Raw genomic sequence first — 22,824 nt, 5'->3', positions numbered from 1 at the left:
GATGTACACGCATGAATCACCTAAAACATCCTTGTCCATTACTTATGTGTTGTCTCCCTAACTTACGCTTAATGATAATGTACTCAAGGGTTGACCGAGCCAAGTGAAAGATCCGGCATCCAACCAATATGAGCTTAGAATAGCCTAGATAAGGTTAGACAATAAATGGGTGCCTAATTAGTTAACAGGTGTGGATGCCCAAACCTATACCTTGTATATAAGTTAATTTCTCTCAGGATGAGAAAGGGACATTCCCTTAAGTGTTGCTTAAGAGTGTGCTCTTTCTCTCTCTACCCTATCCTCTTGTCATTTTGGTAGTGCTTGTGTGCTAGTGCGAGTGGGTGAGAGAGAGAGAGAGAGAGAGAGAGAGAGAGAGAGAGGGATATTATCTTTGCACAATGGAGCATGGCCTTGTACCAGTGGGGAGTTCCAAGCTTGTGTTACAAGAATCTTCTGGTAATGAGGCTCTGGTATTATTAAGTTCTAGTAGCTCGCATTTGTGTGGTTGCCTCTTGGTTAAGATGGTGGGTAAGCAACCAAGTTCCCAATGATGTACGAAAGGTGAGCTCTCTTCACTTGGTTAACCTTGTGCTAGTAAGTGAAGTGGGTTTAGTCTTTCCACTTTCCACAATGAAATCTTATATATTTTCCTAATATTAGGAACATCAAGTACATATTATGCTCAACTAGCACTTGTAAACCCTGCCCAGTCATCTATCTAATAAAAAATAGATTTTTCGTAATATTAGGAACATAAAGTATATATGTCAAGTACTAATTCATTTTTTTATCCTTCATAGACAATGGAACTTTACATCAACATCATCATACGCGATGAGGTATGTAGAGTATCATCACATGTTTTCGCGTACCCTGGTTTTTTCATTTTCTACATATCATTAGATCACTCACCATGATTAGTCATGTGATTAGAGGTACTAAAATCCATATGCCAAATATCTCTCAATCCTGACACATCTCCTATCATGGAACTAACCGCTCATCACTTCTATGATCACCTTGTTTACTTGATGAAGATAAATAGTTACCTTGCTATAACTTTTCACTTTTGATATCATTTTGCTTTATCATTGCATAGTATCTTCACATGTTTCCACATACCCTGGTTTTTCCATTTTCTACAAATCTCTAAACCAGTGACCATGATTGTTCATGTAATTAGAAGCACCAGAATCCATATACCAAATATCTCTCGATCTTGACATATATCCTGTCATAGAACTCAATATGTGCTTCCACTATCACACTTGATGGTAAATAGTTTCCTTTCTATAACTTTTTCGTTTTTGATAGCATTCTTCTTTTTATACTCAAGGGGTGTACTTTTAGGAAGACATACATACAATGTGCATCCACAAGGGTATGAAAAATACCCTTTTCTATAAATTTTGACATAATAAAATGACTCTTTTTCCTTTATAAACTTACCCAAAAAATTAAAAATGCCATTGATAACCCCCTTATGTAAGTAGATTTCTATAAATTTTTCTTAAAATCTTGATTTCAAAAACCCCTACTAATGATCACATTATGTAGTAGACCTGCATATTTATAAGTGAACCCCCCAAGTTTTTATAGTAGTCCTATGCAATGTGTCCTGATTTTTCACAGTAATATCACTCCATACTATTTTTATTTTAATTTATTGCCAACCACCTCGGCCTTTCTAGATTCCCCTACCTCTAGAGTGGCCTCTTTCACCCCTATGAGACTGATTTTCTTGTTGTTATTATTATTCCTAGTTTTTATTCCCAAATCGACTACCACCACATCCTCTAAATAAAGATATACCTCTACCTCTACCTATGTCTAAGTAGAAGACCTATTCATGTGAATTTTCAAAGCATGAATCTCCACCAATATTTTTCTCCTCACGGATGAGCCAGAAAGCAATCAGTTCTTGAAAATTAGGAAAGTTCTCTCAAACCCCAATAGACATCTCAAATTCAATGTAATACCTGCCAAGGCCTTTTAGGGTTGCACCCATACCATATCATGGTGATACCATAAAAGCAACGCCATCTGCAAGCCCTTTACCTTCACTAAGTAATCATTTATACTCAGCTTTGCTTTGGTCACATTATGATGCTCGTGTTTTAGCTACATCTTCTTAGCGTGAGCATTTGTACAATACATCTTCACCAAGGTATCCCAAGCCTCCTTAGGCATTTTTGCATCTTGTATATATGCACAATCAAAGAGTTTGTCACACTCATAGACAACTAGTAGATGTTGTGCCCAGTGGACGACAGAGTGCACAATCAGACCACTTCCCATCATGTTGTGAGCACCACCTCGGTACTGCACATGTGAAGATGGCGGGTCTCGTAACCACCAGAATAGCCATTGCCAAGATCAAGAAGACAAAGCTTAAAAGGGTGGCTGATCACTATTGCAAGGAGGTTACATGGTGCTAATAGCTCACAAGCTAATAGTTGATAGTGAGAAGTCAAACATGGTCATAGTCCTTAGGAAGTAGTAGTCTCTGTGTTGAGTAGTTTCTCTGCAAAGATCCTGCAATGATTCTGTAAGTAATTTAGTACAAAGAGAAATGTTGCCATTCATTATGTGTCTGCAATACTTTTTGTAATGTGTTGAGAATAAGAGTGATGTGTCTTTGTTTTAATAAACATGTTGCGCACTAGAGAGAGAGTGAGAGAGTTATGTAGTAGAGTGGGAGTGTTTAGAGTTCTAAAGAGAAGCAGTGTTCTGAGTGTCCCCATGACCACTCTAGAGATGATATTCGAATCTAGAAGCTCTAGCGGGTGGCTACTCGCCTCCCATGGCATTGCCTAACTAGTATGTTACTTCAGACCATTGTCTCGCCATCTCACCGAGAGGGAAATTAGCAAGAAACACCTCGCAATCCTGCTGGGAAACTTTATTGCAACTCTGTTGGAAAACTTCCTCCTAAGGAAAACCTCTACCGTAACTAGGCCGAAAATATTTCTGATTTAGGAAATTACGAGGACGGAGCATAAAAGTCTCCCCATCTCGCTGAGTAGAATTTTGCACCTTCAGGAAAAGGAAACTCTGCAAGGGAAAGTTCTTGTTCCGCTTTAAATAATCTTGCTAGAAATAGATCCCTAAAACAAGTCTACGGAGAAGCCATAGTATGGAGGGGCTTTTTTGGCAAGTCTATGTAGAGAACCTTCCACCACACAACCCAACCAACAAAAATAGAGTCAGGCATGATTGTAAACCTAGGAATGGAGAAAAGTAATATCTTCCAAGAAAGCCTCTAGGAAGCTCGCAGCAGCTGGGAGTGTTTCACACCATTTAAACCTAGAAAATCGTGTAAAAACTTCTACAACCCCACACGAGAAAGAGGGAGTGTCAGATTTCAAGCACAATTTAGACCAAGAAAAGGAGTGCCAAGAGGTAGAAGTTGTGCACAGTGGAGATTCAAAAATCCCAAGAAGGGTGGAGTAAAAAAAACCAAGAAGAATAACCACAACAACAAAACCCTCGGAAAAGGTTCAAGAGAGCCATGGCATCACTAGCCAAAAATTTCCGGATGTTCTCACGAGAGAAAGGGGAAGATGCAGATCTACATGTAAGGAGGTTTAAGCAATACTAGAAAGTGGCTAGACCTTGGGATGTGGAAGAACTAGAGCTGAGTGAAATCCGCAGAGATGCTTGTAGGCATATGCTCACTTATGGTAGTGCTATGTGTGAACAGGGCTTAACCAAGGGCACTTTTTCCCATGTGGTTTTTCCCCTTGGACATCAAGTGTAAAAGGACACTCTAACATATAATATTTTGTACTTCTATATTATATGGATGTGGCACACATGCAAGAGTTGACTTGCATTTTGTGGATACCACACTTTTGGCTCTCTCTCTCTCTCTCATTTCTGTGTGTGAGCTTCTCTACCCTGCACCTAACCCTAATGTGCAGGTTTGTGTGTGTGAGTGTGTGAGTCCAACACCCAACATTTGGTATCAGAGTTGGGAGCTGGGAGCTGGCCTTGGAGTGGTGGCTGTGCAGAAACTGCAGAAAAAACTGTGAAATTCCGTCGACGCTGTGTTTTTTTCGACGACTGTGAATTTTCGTCGACGCTGTGTTTTTCCCTCGACGTCCGTCCGTCCGTGGCTTCCGTCCGCCAGTTCCGTCCAACTCCTCCACCGTCCGGCCGCCAAATACGGGCGGCACTAGTGGGGAGCCCACCGCCTCCGCCCAGCCTCCCGGGCGGCACCTCCTCCGCAGCCGGCGCCGACCAGCTCCGTCACCGTTCCGGCCGTCGACATTCGTCCTCCACCGTCGACGTTCCTCCTTTGGCCGTCGCCCGTCGCTAGTCCACCAAGGCCGCCGTCTACACCTCCGTCGATGTTTTGCTCCGGCACAGCAGCCATCGACCGTCGACGATCGTTCTGCTCCCGACTGACGCCCGCCGTCGCCCAGCTTCGACGACGCCCACGTGCCGCCTTCGTCCCGTTGAAGCACCCGCCGGCCCACCGTGTGTTGCCCCGCCGTCTCTACTACGTCGACGTTCCACACCTTTCCGTTCCGGGCCCCGTCGCTGTTCCGTCCGTCTACCCAGTACTCGTCGTCTGCTCCGGCCTCCGTGCGCGCTACCCCGTGGCCTTTGTTCAACGCCAGCGCATCATCAACTCCCAGCGCTACCCACGACTGCATCGTGGTGTTTGTTCGCCGCCTTCGCCTAGCTCCACTGCTGCCCGCCACCAGCTCGCCTGGCCAACACAGCACGCCTTCAGCCATCTGCCGTCCAGCTGCCTCCGTGCGCCTAGCAGGCCACTCGACTGTGTGCTCCCAGCCTACACTCTGCAAGCCTGAAGGTATTTCTCTGTCAAAATTTTTTATCGAACCCAAATACAAAATCTGCAGCCATTGCAGTGCAGGTCATATGCCGATTTTGCAGACAATAAATACTGTGCAATCAGATTGAAAAGAAAATTGCAGATGAAATTTGGGGGTTTTCAAAATTGAGGTCAAAATCAGCAAATTGATAATTTGCAAAAATTTGGGGGTTTTCAAAATTGAGGTCAAAATTGGCAAATTGAAGCTCATACATTTGCAGAAATTTGGGACTTTTGTGAAAATTGGCCAATTAGATGCACATTGAAGCGATTGGAGTGCATACAAATTGGGGATTTTCTGATTGGAGCATGTAATTGGGCATTACAGCTGCGATTTGTCGCGTATGTATACACATTGAGTGTAATTGGACAATTTGGTGCAGGTTTACACTTACTTTGGTTTGCAGGCATACATTTGCACAGGACATTTGGTTGCCGGGCAGTGCACATTTTGCTTGGTTTGCTTGCAGATATATTTTGTTGACATGGCACAGAATGCTACAGATGTATTTGGTGTGCTCACCCAGGAGGACAAGCTGGGGATGGATCTAACTACTCCCTCTGGAGTTTTATGATCCGTAATTTGCTGGTAGCCAAAGGGCTTTGGGGCATCGTGTGTGGTGATGACACACTACCATTCAGCCAGCCACGCCTCAAAGGGGAGGTGCTCAAAGAGCTCCTGATGTAGATCCTGCTCCCACACAAGAGCAGAAGAGATGGGACTCTAGAGATGCACAGGCCATGTCATTGATAGCCCTTTCAGTGAAAAGGACTATTATTCCGCACATTCGTTCATGCAAGACATCGAAGCTTGCATGGGACACATTGGAAGCAATGTATCAGGTACGCAATGAGGCAAGAGTTGCCTACTTGAAGAGGCAATTGGATCTTCTTTCTATGGATGAGGGTGACTCCATGGCAGATCATCTCACCAAAGTGAAAGATTTGCAGGAACAATTGCTCAACATTGATGAGGTTATCCCAGACAGACAGATGGTCACCAACACTCTTCATTCTTTACCGCCTTCCTACTTGGGCTTTCACACCTCTCTCAACCTCTCGATGAGAGAAGGTGGTGATCCCGTCACTTTTGAAGAGCTCGTGGGTTTACTCTTGCAGGAAGAGCAAACAAGAGCAAACATATCGAGCAACCGCGGTGGAGAAAAGGCATTTACAGCCAAGGATAAGGGTAAAGCAAAGAGCTTTAAGCATGGGGGACAACAGTCTAGCAAGGCTGGTCATGGACAGCCCTCTTCTAGTGGTGAAAAGTCTGACAAAGGGGATGCAAACAAGCCCAAAAAAAAGGGCAAATGTCACTACTGCCATAAGCCTGGACACTACATCAGTGAATGTAGGAAAAGGATTGCAAAAGAGAAAAAGAAAGAAGCAGGCAATGCAGTAGCAGACTCTTCGGATGACAAAGCACAGCAATCAGCTAATGTAATCCAGGAAGAGTACACTTTTTTGGTCACATGCACTAGTGACACACCAGGTGCTTCAGACACTGATATGTCTTGCATTACATCTGACAGACAGAATGCATCATGGTATTTTGATAGTGGTGCTTCGAGCCACATCACTTCATGCAAAGATGTATTTCAGCACTTGGTTTATGCTTCAAATGGCCGCACTGTATCATGTGCAGATCATACCACATATCCAGTAAAGGGAATTGGTAATGTCATACTTATTGCAGCCAATGGTGCCAATATATGTATGAAAAATGTATTGTATGTTCCAGGGATAAAGAAAAATCTGCTCTCCGTCTCAGCCATAAACGACCAAGGTTTAAAGGTTGAATTTGAAGATGGGAAGTGTTTGGTAAAAGACCCATCAAAGGGTTATGAAATAGTCACTTCTGGAACACGATACAAAGGCTTGTATAAGCTGGACAGCTATGACAAGCGCACTTCTCGGGGGGTCACTATATGTAAATCCTCTATATCACGTGCGTTCAAGGCCTATTTAAAAAGTCCCTTATATGTGAATTTTTTAGTGAATATAATGTATCCTTTCCTATTCAAATCTGTAAATTTTTTTTTAAAATATAATAAATAAATCCCCTCTGTAAATATATTTCTGTAAGTTTTAAATATTTAAAATGTCCTTCTGTTGAACCCACGTGATACTTACATATTTATACGAGTGACCCCCCCGAGGCGCACTTATGATGCAAATACAGTGGCTGCCCACACTCCTGCTATGCATGATGCAGAGCTATGGCATGCTCGTTTTGGGCATGTAAATTTTCAGAGTTTGATGCTTTTGCAGAAGCATCATATGGTTGATAATATGCCGTCTCTTGAGTCTCCACCGAGACATGTATGTGAGGGGTGTATTTTGGGAAAGATGCAACGAAAACCATTCCCCAAAGATGGAGCTGTTAGAGCTGAAAATAAATTACAGCTCATACATAGTGATGTATGTGGTCCAATGCGGACACCATCCATAGGGGGGCATCTTTACTTTGTCACATTCATTGATGACTACTCCAGGTTTGCTTGGGCTTACCCTTTGAAAGCAAAAGAAGATGTGTTTACATGCTTTCGACACTTTGTAGCAATGGCTGAAAATATGTGTGCATGTAAAGTCCAAACACTTCGCTCAGATAGAGGTGGAGAATACATGTCAAATGCATTCAAGGATTATATGCTTCAAAAGGGCATCAAACACCAATGTACTGTGCCTTATACACCGCAGCAGAATGGTGTAGCTGAGAGGAAAAATAGATCTCTCATGGAGATGGCAAGATGCATGGTGAAAGCACAAAAGTTGCCTCACAAATTTTGGATGGAAGCTATAATGTGTGCAACTCATGTGTTGAACAGGTGTCCAGCAAAAGCTTTGAAAACCATAACACCATTTGAGGCTTGGTATAGCCGAAAGCCAACAGTGGATTATATGTGTACATTTGGGTGTTTGGCATATGCACATGTGCCAGAAAAACTCCGAACAAAGCTTGATGACAAAGCAATTAAATGCATTTTTGTGGGCTACAGCAATGAAAGCAAAGGATACCGTCTTTATAATCCAACTACACGAAGGATTTTTGTGAGTAGAGATGTCGTATTTACTGAAAATTCAGAACAGCCCATGGTCAGCTTGTATAAAAGCAATGATACAGGCATACAGGACATGTTTGATGGATTTTTACCCATTGCAATTAGGGGGGATTCAGATCAGCCAGCCCCTACACAAGAAAATCCACATGTAGAACATGTGGACCAGCCAGCCATTCAGCCCCCTTCTGTGGAAGAAGTGGAAGATCTTGTCAGGGAAGAGCAAACAGCCATAGACACAGCCAAGTCAGTGCCAAGATGATTGCTGAAAACTTTGCAAGAAAGCAAACTTGCAGCTCCACTCACAGGTAGAACAAGGGCTAGTTCCAGCCATGCCTTGATGAATGTACATCGTGAGGAGTCTGCATTCGCAATGGGTGGTCTCTTTGATTCAGAAGAGCCTTCTTCTTATGAAGAAGCACATGAGAATGAGCATTGGTTGCAAGCTATGCAAGCTGAAATTTCTTCTATCATGAAGAATAATACATGGGATCTTGTGGAATTGCCTAAAGGCAAGCATGTAATTGGCACAAAGTGGGTGTACAAAGTCAAAAGAAAGTCTGATGGTACTATTGACAGGTACAAAGCAAGACTTGTGGCTAAAGGCTACTCCCAGAAAAAGGGAATAGATTATGAAGAGACTTTTGCTCCTACTTCGAGAATGACCACAATAAGATCTGTGATTGCATTGGCTGCCCATAAAGGATGGAAAGTGCATCAATTGGATATCAAAACTGCATTCTTAAATGGGGATTTACAGGAGGAAGTATATGTAAATCAGCCCATTGGTTTTGTAGTTCTTCCTGGTGAGGAACATAAAGTATGCAGGTTGCACAAAGCATTGTATGGGTTAAAACAAGCTCCAAGAGCTTGGTATGATAAGATACATGCTCATCTAACCAGCCAAGGTTTTGAGAATAGTTCAGCTGAAAGCACATTGTATGTGAAGAAAACCGATGCCGATATTCTCATAGTCATCTTATATGTAGATGACATGCTCATTACAGGTACAAGCAAAGCACAAATTTCAGATTTCAAAGCTGATTTGAAAGCTGAATTTGATATGTCAGATTTGGGGCCTTTACACTACTATCTCGGCATACAGTTTATGCATACAGATGATGGCATTGTTATGCAGCAAACTAAGTACATAAAAAGTTTGCTAAAAAGGTTTCACTTGGATGAATGTAAGCCCATTTCTACTCCGATAGAACCAGGTGTACGGCTTACTATGCATGATATTGGAGAGCCTTTTGAGGCTGGCCTTTATAGCCAGGCAGTGAGATGCCTCATTTACTTGTGTAACACGAGGCCAGACATATCTTTTGGGGTGTCTTTGTTGAGCAAATTCATGCACAGCCCAGGCACAAAGCATTGGCAAGCAGTCAAACGCATTTTTCGTTATCTTAAGGGTACCCTGGATCTTGGTTTGTTCTATCCCAGGGGGGGCAGCTTGCAGCTTTATGCATACAGTGATTCAGATTGGGCTGGTGATTACGATACCAGGCAATCCACCAGTGGGAATTGTTTTTTTCTTGGCAGCTCATGCATATCTTGGTTGAGTAAAAAGCAACCCACTGTTGCTACATCTACTTGTGAGGCTGAGTACAGGGCAGTCTTTACAGCTACAGTAGATTGTGTATGGTTGAGGAGACTATTGGCTGATCTTCGTGAGTGTCAGCAGACACCCACCACCATTCTCACTGATAGCCAGAGTGCTATGGCCGTGGCACGAAATCCAGTATTTCATGCACGTACCAAGCACATAGAGATTCATTATCACTATGTCAGAGAGAGGCTACATGCAGGGGAGATCAGTTTATCTTATTGCCCTACACAGGATAATGTTGCAGATCTATTCACAAAGGCTTTATCTCGAGAAAAGTTTGAAGCTTTCCGCAAAGCTTTGGGCTTACTCTCATACAGAGAGTGATCTGCTACCTTGTACAGGTTCACACTTCCACTACAGGAGGGATTTGTAGGCATATGCTCACTTATGGTAGTGCTATGTGTGAACAAGGCTTAACCAAGGGCACTTTTTCCCATGTGGTTTTTTCCCTTGGACATCAAGTGTGAAAGGACACTCTAACATATAATATTTTGTACTTCTATATTATATGGATGTGGCACACATGCAAGAGTTGACTTGCATTTTGTGGATACCACACTTTTGGCTCTCTCTCTCTCTCTCATTTCTGTGTGTGAGCTTCTCTACCCTGCACCTAACCCTAATGTGCAGGTTTGTGTGTGTAAGTGTGTGAGTCCAACACCCAACAATGCTTTCATGAACACCTTTTAAGAGAGAGCCACGAAGTGGTATGACAACCATTTGTAGACTTATGAAGAGGTCATGACTGCTTTTCTGGGGAGATTCTGTAAGATAAAGTCTGCAACTCAACTCTATGATCAAATGAGAGAACTCCAACAAGAAGACATGGATGTAGAGGCCTATGCACAACAAAACTGCTCATGAGCTTGAGGCAGAGAGTGGCGAAACAAACTAAACCCTCAATGTAAATAGTTATAGATTGGTTTGTCCAAGGGCTTAAGCTAGACATCCATGCAGCAACAATCGTCAGCACAAAGTAGGCTGAAACTGAAGAGGAGTTCAAGGAACTAGTCGAGCTCACCAAAAGGGCAGAAAAAAGAGAAATCAAAAGAAAAGTGTCACAACTAAGGAGGACGATTCAAGAGACACCTCACAAGACACTCCAGTGATAGTAAAGAAAAGGAAGGACAAAAAGAAGAAAACCATGAAGGCACAAATGAGCCCCTAAGAACTTGTGCTACAGGTGAAGGAGCTGATGCAAGAGATGAAAAAAAAGGTCATAATTCCACAAAAATGTCTTCTACTCTAAATGCAAACATGAACGTCATCTCAAGGAGGAATGCACAGTGCCACCACCAACATGTACCATTTATAACATGTACAATCATAGTACATGGAATGTAGGTACAACTTGAAAAATAGAGCTCCCACGGTGAACATTATGGAAGGAGCAAAAAGAAGACCCCCAGGGATGGGAATGTACGAGAGTAGAGATCACAGAAATTAGTAAGAAAGAAGAAGCCAAGGTGGTTCTCTACAACCTTCATATGGGACTATTATCAACAACCTGGGCACGCCAAGACGGAATGTGCCATGAAGAAATAACATGATGAAGAAAGACAAGCAGAATTAATGGAACTTAAAGAAAATCCACCAAGTGCCAACATGATGATGTAGGCGGATTACATATAGATGGATGTTTAACATGATGTAAGCAGATTACATATAGATGGATGTTTGAGACATCTTGGTAGTAGGCACAAGGGCAAGCAAATGAATTTGGTGTAGTAATCACTCTGCTAGATAATCAAGACTCACCCAAAGCTTGCAAGAAGGCAAATGTGGGACTGGGAAGAGCAGGACATGGTGAGGATCCAAAACACTAAGGAAATAGACAGAAAGAAAGGCAAGCAGAAGGATGGTGTCTCATGCAAAGTCCTTGCCGAGCACCCGAAAGTAGGCAAAAATATGCACAAGATGCATGCAGAGCACAACAATGAAATTTGCTTGGAAGAAAGCAAGAAGGATGCTAATTGGTTGCAAACCAATGTAGTATCAAAGCTATTGGATATACAAGTTCTACGAAGACAAGTGCTGGACTTATGTCCAAGATTCAAGGCTAAAATCTTGATGGTAGGCATTTAAGGACTAACCAAGGAACTGAAGCAAGAAGAAGAAGAAACCCTAGAATATAGCAGAGTGCAAGCTAAGGAACTCCCAGAATCGAGAGAGATGATGAAGTGGCCAAAGTCACAATCCAATTGAACAATGTGCTCATCAATGATGAAGTGGCCAAAGTCACAATCCAATTGAACAACGTGCTCATCTATGATGAAGTGGCCAAAGTCACAATCCAATTGAAACAACATGCTTATCAATGATGCAGTACTGGATGGTGGATTCGGAGTAAATGTCATTACTAAAAGGAAACCGTAGTGGGATTGGGTCTCAAATGGGAGCCCATTCCATGCAACCTAAGAACGACAGATAATAGAATGGTGGTTCCTAAAGGAATGATCAAGAATGTCCATATGAAAATCAAACAAGTAGACTTCAAGGTCAACTTGGTGGTTATAACCACCACTGAAGACCACACCGGATCTACACGTTATTGGGAAGGTCCTAGTTGAGACATACAAAAGTAAAGAAGGAATGGGGCAGAAACAGAATCTCTATCAAAAAAGGGGAAGCAAAAAGTTCATGTTGATTTTTTTGATGTAAAGGGATGAGTAACACCTACTCAAAGGCCAGTTCATATGCAGAGACATTCAATATGTCAGAAGGCTTCAATGATGATGAACAAGATAGAATACTCTTCAAACATTCCAACCTGGTGCCCTTGTACATGTTACATGTGGATGAAGTAATGGGATGCTATGCGGAAGAAAAAGATGAAAATGTAGAAGAAGAAACCAAAGAAATGAAGAAAAATGAATCAGATTCCGTAAAACCAGAGGGCTCAAGGAGAACAAAACTTAGTAAAACCATGCAGTAGAAAGCCTCGAAAGGGATTGAACAGACCTAAAATTTGGAGCAAGAGGAAGAGATTCAAGAGATCCATGATTGGGTACAAAAGAAAAAAGAGAACCAGAAGTAAAATGCCACAAAAGTAAGCCCGGAGAAACTACAACAGGTGAATCATCTCTGGGAGATTAAAAAGAAGAAAAGCGTGTGAAGATTAGTTTGGAACTCAAAGAAGAATTCAATCAATAGTTGGTGTCCTTAGTGAAAGAATACCAAGATGTTTTTTCTTGGTTGTATGAGAACATAGAGGGCATTCACCCTAGATTCTTCTAGCACAACATCAATTTAAGAGAAGGAGCCATACCAGTTAGATAAAAGAGGTACAGAATGAACCCCAACTATGCCAAACAAATCGAAGAAGAAATTGAAAGACTACAAAGAGTAGGTTTCATTGCGCTAGTAGAGAAAACTGCTTGGATATCCCCAATTGTGGTAGCTCCCAAAAATAACATGAAGATTAGAATCTATGTAGACTACCGTAAGTTGAATGCTGCAACTACCTCGAATCCCTTTCCACTCCTTGGGGGGTTCACCTAAAAATATATAAATGTATCACGTCACTTCATCAAGAGGGGTATACTAATCTGGGCACTGGATTTTGTTGGACCAATCAAGCCTCTCACAAAAGGTAGCAAGTGTGAATACATCGTTGTGGCAAACTGATTATTTCACCAAATGGCTGAAAGCTAAATCTGTAAATAGTGATTCCACAGAAGAGGTGGGTGAAGTTCCACTTCAAGGACATTATTGGTAGGCATGGATTGCCGATGGAAATAGTCAATGACCAAGGCACCCATTTCATGAACAAGGTGATAAAAGGGTTGATGGAAAAGTACCTAACCAATCACAAGAAGTCCTTAACCTAGTACCCACATTGCAATGGCTAGGCAAAATCTACGAACAAGGTTCTGACCAAAATCTTGAAGAAGATTATAAATGCCAACAAGGATGATTGGGACCAAAGCTAGATGCAGCCTTATGGGCATTCGCACATCTTACGAAGTCTCAACAGGGAAAATATCATTCAAAACACCATATTCGTGAGTTTGGGAATCTCCCAAGTCCCATTTTGTAATACTAAAAAGGTGGGACCCGATTAACATGTCTATAAGTTTCTCAAAACCCTATCATGTGACCTATCATTGGAAGCGCTTGAAAAGAGGGATCTATTAAGCTTTAAAGCGCACAATTTGGAGTAATGGTATTCAAGTTATGGCAAATCCAAAGTTTTGACTACGTGTCCCAAACTTATGGGAAATTCCTATATTCCTCAATATGGTGTTTCAAACTAGTTTATGGGCTTAAGTCAATATTGCCCATGGAATTTGTGGTGCCCAATTTAAGAGTGGCAATCCAAGAAAAGATACCAATGGAAGAATCCTAGGTGCATAGAACACAGAAGCTCCTAGCCTTAGAAGAAGAAATACAACTTATCTTTCTATAGGTGGAGATAGTGTAGTGGAGAAGAAAAGCTCAGATTGATGGGCATCTCAAGAATAGAATTTTCAGGCAAGGAGACCTTGTATTTGTATACAACTCCAAGTTAGGATCGCACCCCGAAAAATTCAAAATCTGGTGAATAATATCATTCATGGTGAAAACGTGGTCAGTCAAAATGCCTTCACATTAGAAATCATGGATGGTATGCCTTTTTCCAAAACAGTGAATGGCTTTCGGATGAGGAAATACATGGACCCACTAGTGGAAGTTAAACAAAAAGAAGAACAAGTAGAGGACAAGGAGCTAGTCCGGAGCATCCGTTGTGGCATGATCTCACTAGCAGACTCATTAGTGGACAATGACATGGAAAATCCAAAAAGCAACAGAGCTACGGAAGAATTTTTCAAAGAATTTTGCAGGGGTGGCCAATGCACAGAAGAACACAATTCCGTGACAAATCAAGGCAAGGAAAACAAAGAAGCAAGTGACCAACTAGATCCACGTCAGGAATGCGAATTGCCATGATGTTAGTATAAGTAGCCGCATGAAGGACAAATATCACGACATTAAAATTTTGCATGCAATAAAAAGACGAGGATGTAGTGAGCAAAGTTTAATGCCTTTACGCTAGGACAGTGGGGATGATATGAATCTGGAGTTAAATCACATTGATAAGTGGAAGGTTAGAAATGACAATGCCACAAGAAAGGAAGGAAAAAGGAAAATGTATCGCAAAAACGAGCACAAGGAACCAAAACGCGCATACTCTCAACCTACTTTCTTGCACACAGCTCTCTCACCCAACTCACAACACTCTCTCAGAAGACAAAGTAATGCCGAAGGTCAACAAGATTCTAAGGCCAGAGAAGAGGCCAGAGAAAAGCCTTTGCATGCCAATGTTGATTCCTGACATGAGAAAAAAAAAAGCACCAGGAGTGGGCAAGGAAGTACAACTTTGAAAAGCTTCTTGATCACCATTGGGAGGATCTTCAAGACCCCGAGGATGGGTGCAAACTCATCAACCAGTTTCTTGAAACAAAAATTGTATGTCTGGAAGGAAAGGAACCTAATCTCTGAGCTTGCACTAGGGTTGTCAAATGGACGAAGCATTCGGGACACGAGCATGAAGCCCATAGTGGAGGAGGAGATTCCAAAAACAAGCAACATGTATCAAGTTAAGGATGTGGCAGATGAGACCAGCGCGAGAGCAGCGCGAGAGCAGTTTATTTTCTTTTTAAACAATGTAATGTTCATGGGGAAACTAGAAGACATGTCAACCAAGAACTACAGGCTTCTCAGGGTAGCAAAATCAAGAGAAAATATCAATTGGGCTGCCATCTACAAGGAGAACTTGGCAAAAAGAGTGGCCACATGGGCTGAGGAAAAATAGCCCACGATAGTGCATGCACACCTAAGGGCCATTGCACAAGCTGTAAGGTCTATGGATCCCACGTCCAGAGAATCCCACGTGGAACGACCACACCGTGAATCTGGAGGATCCTTAAAACCCACCAGAGTGACTGTTAGCTCTTTAGAAGATGACATGGATGATGAAGAATAGGCTAGAAGGCCAGCAATAAAAGAGAGCTTAGAGTAGACGAAGAGATGTTGCCTAACCTAGATAAAGTAAAGAAGTAGAAAGCAGAAGAAGAAAGAAAAAGACAATTGAAAGAGAGACATAAATAGGAAGCCGCCCAATGGGCAAAAGCAAAAAAGAAGAAAAAGCAGGAAGAGAAAGAGAAAAGGAAAAAGAAGGAACAAGAAAAGAGAAGGAAGGAGGAGGAAGACACAAAGAGGAAAGAAGAGGAACAACAAAGAAGAAGAAGGAGAAGGAGAAGAAGAAGAAGAAGAAGATGCTAAAAAGGGAAAGCTGCCCGACACGGGCTAATCTATCCATATCACCGGAACTACAGCCTTAGGTGGTAGCCTTAGCACATAAGTGCAGGAAGGACCAAGCCATTGCCCCAAAATACTATAAGAACTAAAAGCACAACTTCCTACCCAAGCAACTACACATGAACAAAGGGCTGGTGATTGTGGCCCAACGCATCCTCTCTCATGCCCTTACTTTTATTGAAGAATATGAGTCAAAGGCCTAGAACACCATCCCCTCCAAGGGCTGAAAAAAGAAGTGCTGGAGAGCACAACAGCATTGGTGGTCACCCACACAGAGGTCCAAGCCCTGAAGACCCAAGAAGAACAAGAGATTATGTGCCTTCCACTTGATGCTAAAGGCAGCAGTCATAAAAACAACAAAGGCTAGACTCAACAAGGTCTGGGACCATTGCAAGGCTCCAAAGGTCATCCATAATCTAAATGAAGATGATGACATAGAAAAAAGTAGCAAAAATAGTAGTAACAACAACAACAATAGCAGCCAGCAAAGCAGGGGTCCCCCAAACCAAGAACTTTCAAAAAGGACACTTGCAAGTTTGAAATTGACACAATCAATGAATTGAATGTGCTAGAATTAGAGATGCAGTGCTGTCTAGGGAATGAGGCTCAACACAAAAGAGAAAGGCCCGGAGATTGGACAGAGTACAAGATGACACTCTAGAAGCAAATAGAGGAGGCACGTTTAGTGGCGGAAAGGATACCGCAGACCCAGAAGACCAGACTACAATGGGTGTTGGAGCTCCGTGGAGCAAAAAGAGGAGGCCATCGGGCTACAAGAAAAAATCGCAGTGGTGATGAAGGCTGATGCAAAATTAGCCATGGACAACCCGAAGATATTGCCGGTCGGAGTGCCAATAAAGATAGGCTAGCAAACAGTTCAACAACCCCATGGGCTAGCACAGATAACCCCCTCTTTGAGGCCTCTCATGTCATGTTCTCAAAACTATTGAAGGCTAACAAAGAACTGCCAACATACTTTCAAAATAAAGACAGAATAAGGTCTATATTAGCTTGGAAACCCCTTCCTCCAGAGCATCCATGCTTTGAATACTGATTCTCTCAGACTCCAGAGGGAAGGAAGATGCTGCCACCTAGGATGCAACCACCAACCAACACCAATGTCTGGTAGTGGGGCACTCAGAATATAGATGTGCAAAAGACACAAAGCCCACTTTGAGAACATCCAGTAGAATACAAGAAGCCACACTAGTCAAGTGGACACCTATCCCCATGGAAAAAAAGGAAATTTTAAGGCAGACCCCACATCGATTGATGGTGAGAGTTTTTGACTTGCAGACTCCGCACATCAACAACAGAGGTCTTGGGTTCTCAGAAGAGCAAGCAACAAGGCTAAAGAGGATGAAAAAGTACGCTACCTACTCAAATAATGTATACATTCCTCATTGTACTCCTTTAGAAATGTTCATAAGATTTAAAGATAAATTTTTCAAGGGAACAGGTTCCGGAGTAAATGCTCCAACATCGGGCGTTCCAAGTTTTGTGCCCAGCGGCTCAATGGCAACAGAGTGCATAGTCAGACCACTTCCCATGTCATGAGCACCAACTCGATACTGCACATGTGAAGGTAGTGGGCTGTAACCACTAGAATAGACATTGCCAAGATCATAAGACAAAGCTTAAAAGGGTGGTTGATCACTACTGCAAGGAGGTTACATGTTGCTAATAGCTCATAGATAATAGTTAACTAGCCAGTAGTGGGAAGTCAAACATGGTCATAGTCCTTAGAAAGTAGTAGTCTCTGTGTCAATCAGTTGCTCTCTAAATGATCCTGCAAATGATCCTGCAATGATTCCGGAAGTGATCCAGTAAACAAAGAGCAATGTTGCCATTCATTATGTCTCTATGTTACTCTGAATAAGAGCGATGTGTCTTTGTTGTAATAAACATGTTGTGCACTAGAGAGAGATGAGAGAGTTATGTAGCAAAGTGAGAGTGTGTGGAGTTCTAAAGCGGAGTAGTGTTCAAAGTGTCCCCACCATGACCACTCTAGAGATGGTCTTTGAATCCAGAAGCTCTGGTGGGTGGCTATTTGCCTCTTATGGCATTTCCCAGGTGACTGGTCTGCTACTTCAACCATTCTCTTCCCATCTGCTGAGAGGAAAATTGGCAAGAAATAGTAGAACGCCTTTTTAACTCTTTCATGCTATGCTTTATATGCCCCCACTTGCTGTGGGCTAGGATTTTCTTTAATTAGCAATCTCTGGCACCTTTTTACTACTTGTAATCAACTCCCAACATCCTTTTCCCATAAGGAAATTAGTCATCTTGAACTTCTAAAGCCTAAAAACTATATTCTTATCTACCTTCTCACTCACAATGTGACAAGCTGTCAACATTGTTACAACAACTTACCAAATAATTCTTGCTAAATCTTTTGTACTTACAACAAACCTATAATCTCCAACACAATGATATTATAAATACATTATATTGTACTTGTATATGGAATAGTCACACAAATAAACATTCACAAACGACGTACAAATATCTTATTCTCTACCAAAGACTAGTACATGATGCTTATGTTGACGAGTTCTGACGTTTCTTTTAGTATCATAAATAACATTCATATTTTCATGGTAATAGGATCGGAATGACCGTTGAAATAAAAGTCATTAAAGCGTCGATAAAAGCGTCACAATTACCGTGGAATAGAAGTCATAAATTTTTTTCCTAATTTTTTTTATTTTCATCTTATTTATTTTTTTATCGTAACCAATATACATGTTTTTTTCTTGATTTTGGTAAATACTTGTAAAAGTAAATGAAATTTAAAAAAAAACTTATCTCATCGAGGTGATTCTTGCAAAACATATGCAACACACTCTCCGTCCCCACCACACACGCACACACACACACACACACACACACACACACGTAAATCATGGTACTCGTACACCCCTTTCCACATACACAAATACATTACCATCAAATCATAGCATGTAAGAATATTTGCATATTTATAAAATCATAGTTGATTATTATCAATTCTCTCATCTTCAAAAAGATCATTGGCCCCGAAAAGATCTATTTCAAGGAAAATCCCTCCATCTTTGAATTGTGTAGAAATAGAAGATGCATCTATGTCGGCCTCTAAATCTTCTAGCCTCGGCTCTGGTTCCTCATTTGTTGCTGGATCTTCTTCATCAATATCACCATCTACTATGTTTGAGACATCTCATGTGTCTTATTGTTTGATCTCTCTAACCTTCGTCTAGCCCTTGCTCTTGTTGTACTTCGACATGTAGTAGAACTTTATCTTTGACCCACACCAATCTTTGCTTCATCTTCTACTATCTTCATATATTTGTTTACTACGTGGTGCCACTTGTATTACAAACCACCATCTTAGACCTCTTGGATCCTCCTTAAAGATTATTTGCTCACAGTCTCTGGTAGTACAAATGTGTCTTTTTGTTATGTCCATATCTTTGTGGAGTCCACTTGAACTAATCTGGATTTGTCTCTTTGTACGATTACATGTGCTCCTGTTGTGACCTTGAACCACTTAACATCAAAGATAAACATATAAAACTTTCCAAATTCAACCTTGATGATATCTTGGATGGCTCCAAATTAATCGAGCATGTTCACATCCGTATTTGAATCACTTGCACTAGTCATGCTTTCATGCATGAAACTTGCTTTAACACCACAATCGAATGTTGTTCTCTTCTTATTGATCCGCTCCACTCAAAAATGGTGTCCATGTGACCACAGTGCTGCAAATTTTTGGTACTAACAGAAAATAACAAATTTTTAGTTTATGGAAAAGTTACAAATAATATTTGGAGAACATGTGAAGATATCAAGGTTTAGAATGAATGAAATCACCTACATGGTAGTCACACAACCGTATGTAAGATCCTCTTCCTCATCTGTAATAACTTCATCACACAAAGTTTTTCTTCTTGTAAGGTTTATTGGAGTGATCTACTTGACGAAAATTCTCGAAGTATGAAGGGTATGGTTGGCGAGCCGTAGTCTGACTCCTTTGAAAAGCTTCACGAGCTTGATTCCTTTTGTTCTTGGCCTCTCCATACCGCTCGATCCTCTTTTGCATACTATTTGAGTTTAAGATGCAATAATTTTTTATCGTCTCATAAGGCCATATCCATCCTTCTCTCAATCCCCCGTCCTTGTGGCTCTTCTTCAACTACCGTATCATCCTCTTCCATTGACCACAGTTTAGACATTTTAGGATCTATGGTACTAAGAAACTGTGTGATGTAAACTAGGGATTCTTGCACAAGCCATCCTATTGCTATACTTCCCTTTGGGTGAGCTCTTTGATGGACAAACCCTTTTAGTGTCTTCATGAACCTCTCCAAAAAGAACATCCCATGTGAGTGGATGACCACAACCACCTCATCCACAACATGAACTAGGAGATGCATCTAGTGTATGGTTAATATGTTGGTTGGGAGAAACTTCTCCTTTACACAGTGCATACATCCAATCGAATTACAAAACTTTGAAATGTACTTCTTAACTTGAGCTTTCTCTTCTTTCATCAATACCTAAGGAGCTTAAGGTAGTAGCAACTTACCTTTAGCTTTCTTTTGTGGCCCTAAGTGTTTCATACGATCACTTATTTGTAAATCCTCCCTTTGGCCCTTTCTCTGTGTGACCCCATTGACAGTCTTCCAAAGCACTATGGCTATATTTTTTAAAATATGCATAGGGTCAAGAAAATGGTTAATTAGAAGACCTTCCCAATATGGTATTTGGTAGAATATGGACAGTCGCTTCATTTCCGGGGGTGGAGACCCTTTGTTTTCCTCACATGCTCTCTTCCAATCACTTACCTTTAGTATAGGAGAAAGCCGACCCAAATAGCCCTCGCGTAGCTTATGGTCCTCTGGTAGATACTTCTTGTGACCCTCATACACCATCTTTCTCAAGCCTCTTGAATGACTAGCATCTAGTCTAGGTCCACATAAAGGGCATGCATTGTATCCAGAGATTGATAGTCCTATATTAAAACAAATAATATTTTAAAACCATCCACATATATATCACTAGTTACATAATAACAAAATAGCTTACCACTGCATGCTTCGTAGCCTAGCCAATCATGCATAGTCCACATTAGTATTCCTCATAATCAGAACTCTCTTTGTCCAAACCTCTTTGACATGTCATGAACATCAATTCCTTCCCGCAAACTTTGTAGCTCCTCTATTAACGGGGCTAAGTACACATCCATGTTGGCTACCTTGTACTTTCGAGGGACTATCAATGAGAAAACAAAATATGTCCCTTCTTTATTGCTAACCACGGTGGAAGATTGTAGTTCACAAGACAAACTAGCCATGTGCTCTATGTTGAACTTTTAAGACCAAACGGGTTACAAGGTTCCTCGTTAAACTCTAGTCAATTCTCTTCAATATGTCTCAATGCAAGGCAATCAAAAAGGGCACACGCATAACATCGCCCATGGATCTAGTGGTTCAATGCCAAGACATCGTAGATGCCATGGATTTACACTTGAACATGGTTTGAATCCGTGGAATGACAGGGAAGTGTCTAAGCACTTTTGCATGAACCATTTTTTGTTGGATATCTTTCTTATATCTGGATTCTCCATACTATGGACATTGTGCAATACTTGCATGCTTGTGCCAATAGACAACACAATCATTTGGATAAGCATGGTAAGAATTGTAGTCCATACCAATGGATTTTTCACACGTACAATCCGCAAGCATCTCGTTGCCTTCAGGCAATATTTGATCTCCTAATGACCTATCATATTGACCATGATGATTTTTAAAAGGTAAAAGAAAGAGATAAAAAATGAAAAGGGTGATAAGTAGTTATGCAAAAAGTTTTGATAAGCTAGTATCGGACCATCCAAATATTGATTGCAAATTTAGCATTGCGAGGCATGTACACAAAATAGATATACATGCACCATGATACAAAGGTGTACAAGCCAGCCTACACAACTCTTGCTCTTCTATGGAGGCTTGCTCTACGTGTTGATAGACACCGCCTATTTTCTATGTTATTTCTCGCTTAATATCCCCTGCATCATGTAGTATCATGTCGTCCATGTCTTGCTCCAAATACGCTGGAGAGTGCACCATAGTTTCTTCTTCAACATGAGGCTGAGTATTACTTTTTTGTTTCATTATTTGTCTAGTACTATGCTTGGGTTGAAGGGGCAGGCAATCAATAGGTTCATCATTTTGAGGGCACACATTCGCAACACCAATAAGTAAGGCATTTAAATGCTCAACTAGAAATATACCGTTTTTTTTAACATGGTCATTGCAAATTCTTCATCGTCTCTCAAGAGATTTGGTACTTGCACCAATCCGCAAGGGCACAAGCATTTCTCCTTTACGTTTGGGCGTTCCGATGTGTTTGTAGTGCTCACACTATCCATAATCGTAAATTTGTGTTTTTTGGGAGGGGGGAATGGCCCTTATATATTAGGCCATATTCTAGTCAGCCAAAGTTTAAATTCTAATGGGAAAGGTGTCTGGGTGGGAAATTTCAAAGGTTGCATATATTTTTTGTATATAATATTTCCTATCATCAAAATAGACGTCGAAAAGCGCGTCGAAAATTGGTTTTTTTTACATTGTTTTCGACGCTCTTTTCGACATTGGAAAACAAAATTCCAGCACCAAACAATATACTCTGTTTTCCTCATTTTGAAAGGTTTCGTTTGTGGAGGAGGTAAGTTCATCTCCACTCCCTCCCCCACATGATCTATTGCATATCCTCCCTCTCTCTCTCTCTCCTACATCCCTCCACTCTCCTACACCACCATTTTTCTTGCTTTCATGATTTCTTATAGTTGCATAGTGGTCTAACCTATTTTTTGGGGTTTTTTTTTACAAGTTGCATATCTCCAACCCCCCCCCCACACATGACCTATATTGTTTATTCTCTCTCTCTCTCCTACATCCTTGCACTCTCCTACACCACCATCTTTCTTGCTTTCATGTTTTCTTACACCTACATAGTGTTCTAATCTA

This window comes from Cibotium barometz, chromosome 34 (assembly GCF_041138505.1).
Source record: "Cibotium barometz isolate CiBa-2024 chromosome 34, ASM4113850v1, whole genome shotgun sequence".
NCBI classification, from domain to species: domain Eukaryota; kingdom Viridiplantae; phylum Streptophyta; class Polypodiopsida; order Cyatheales; family Cibotiaceae; genus Cibotium; species Cibotium barometz.
The sequence above is the reverse complement of the archived record's forward strand: the minus strand, read 5'-3'. Positions refer to the sequence as shown.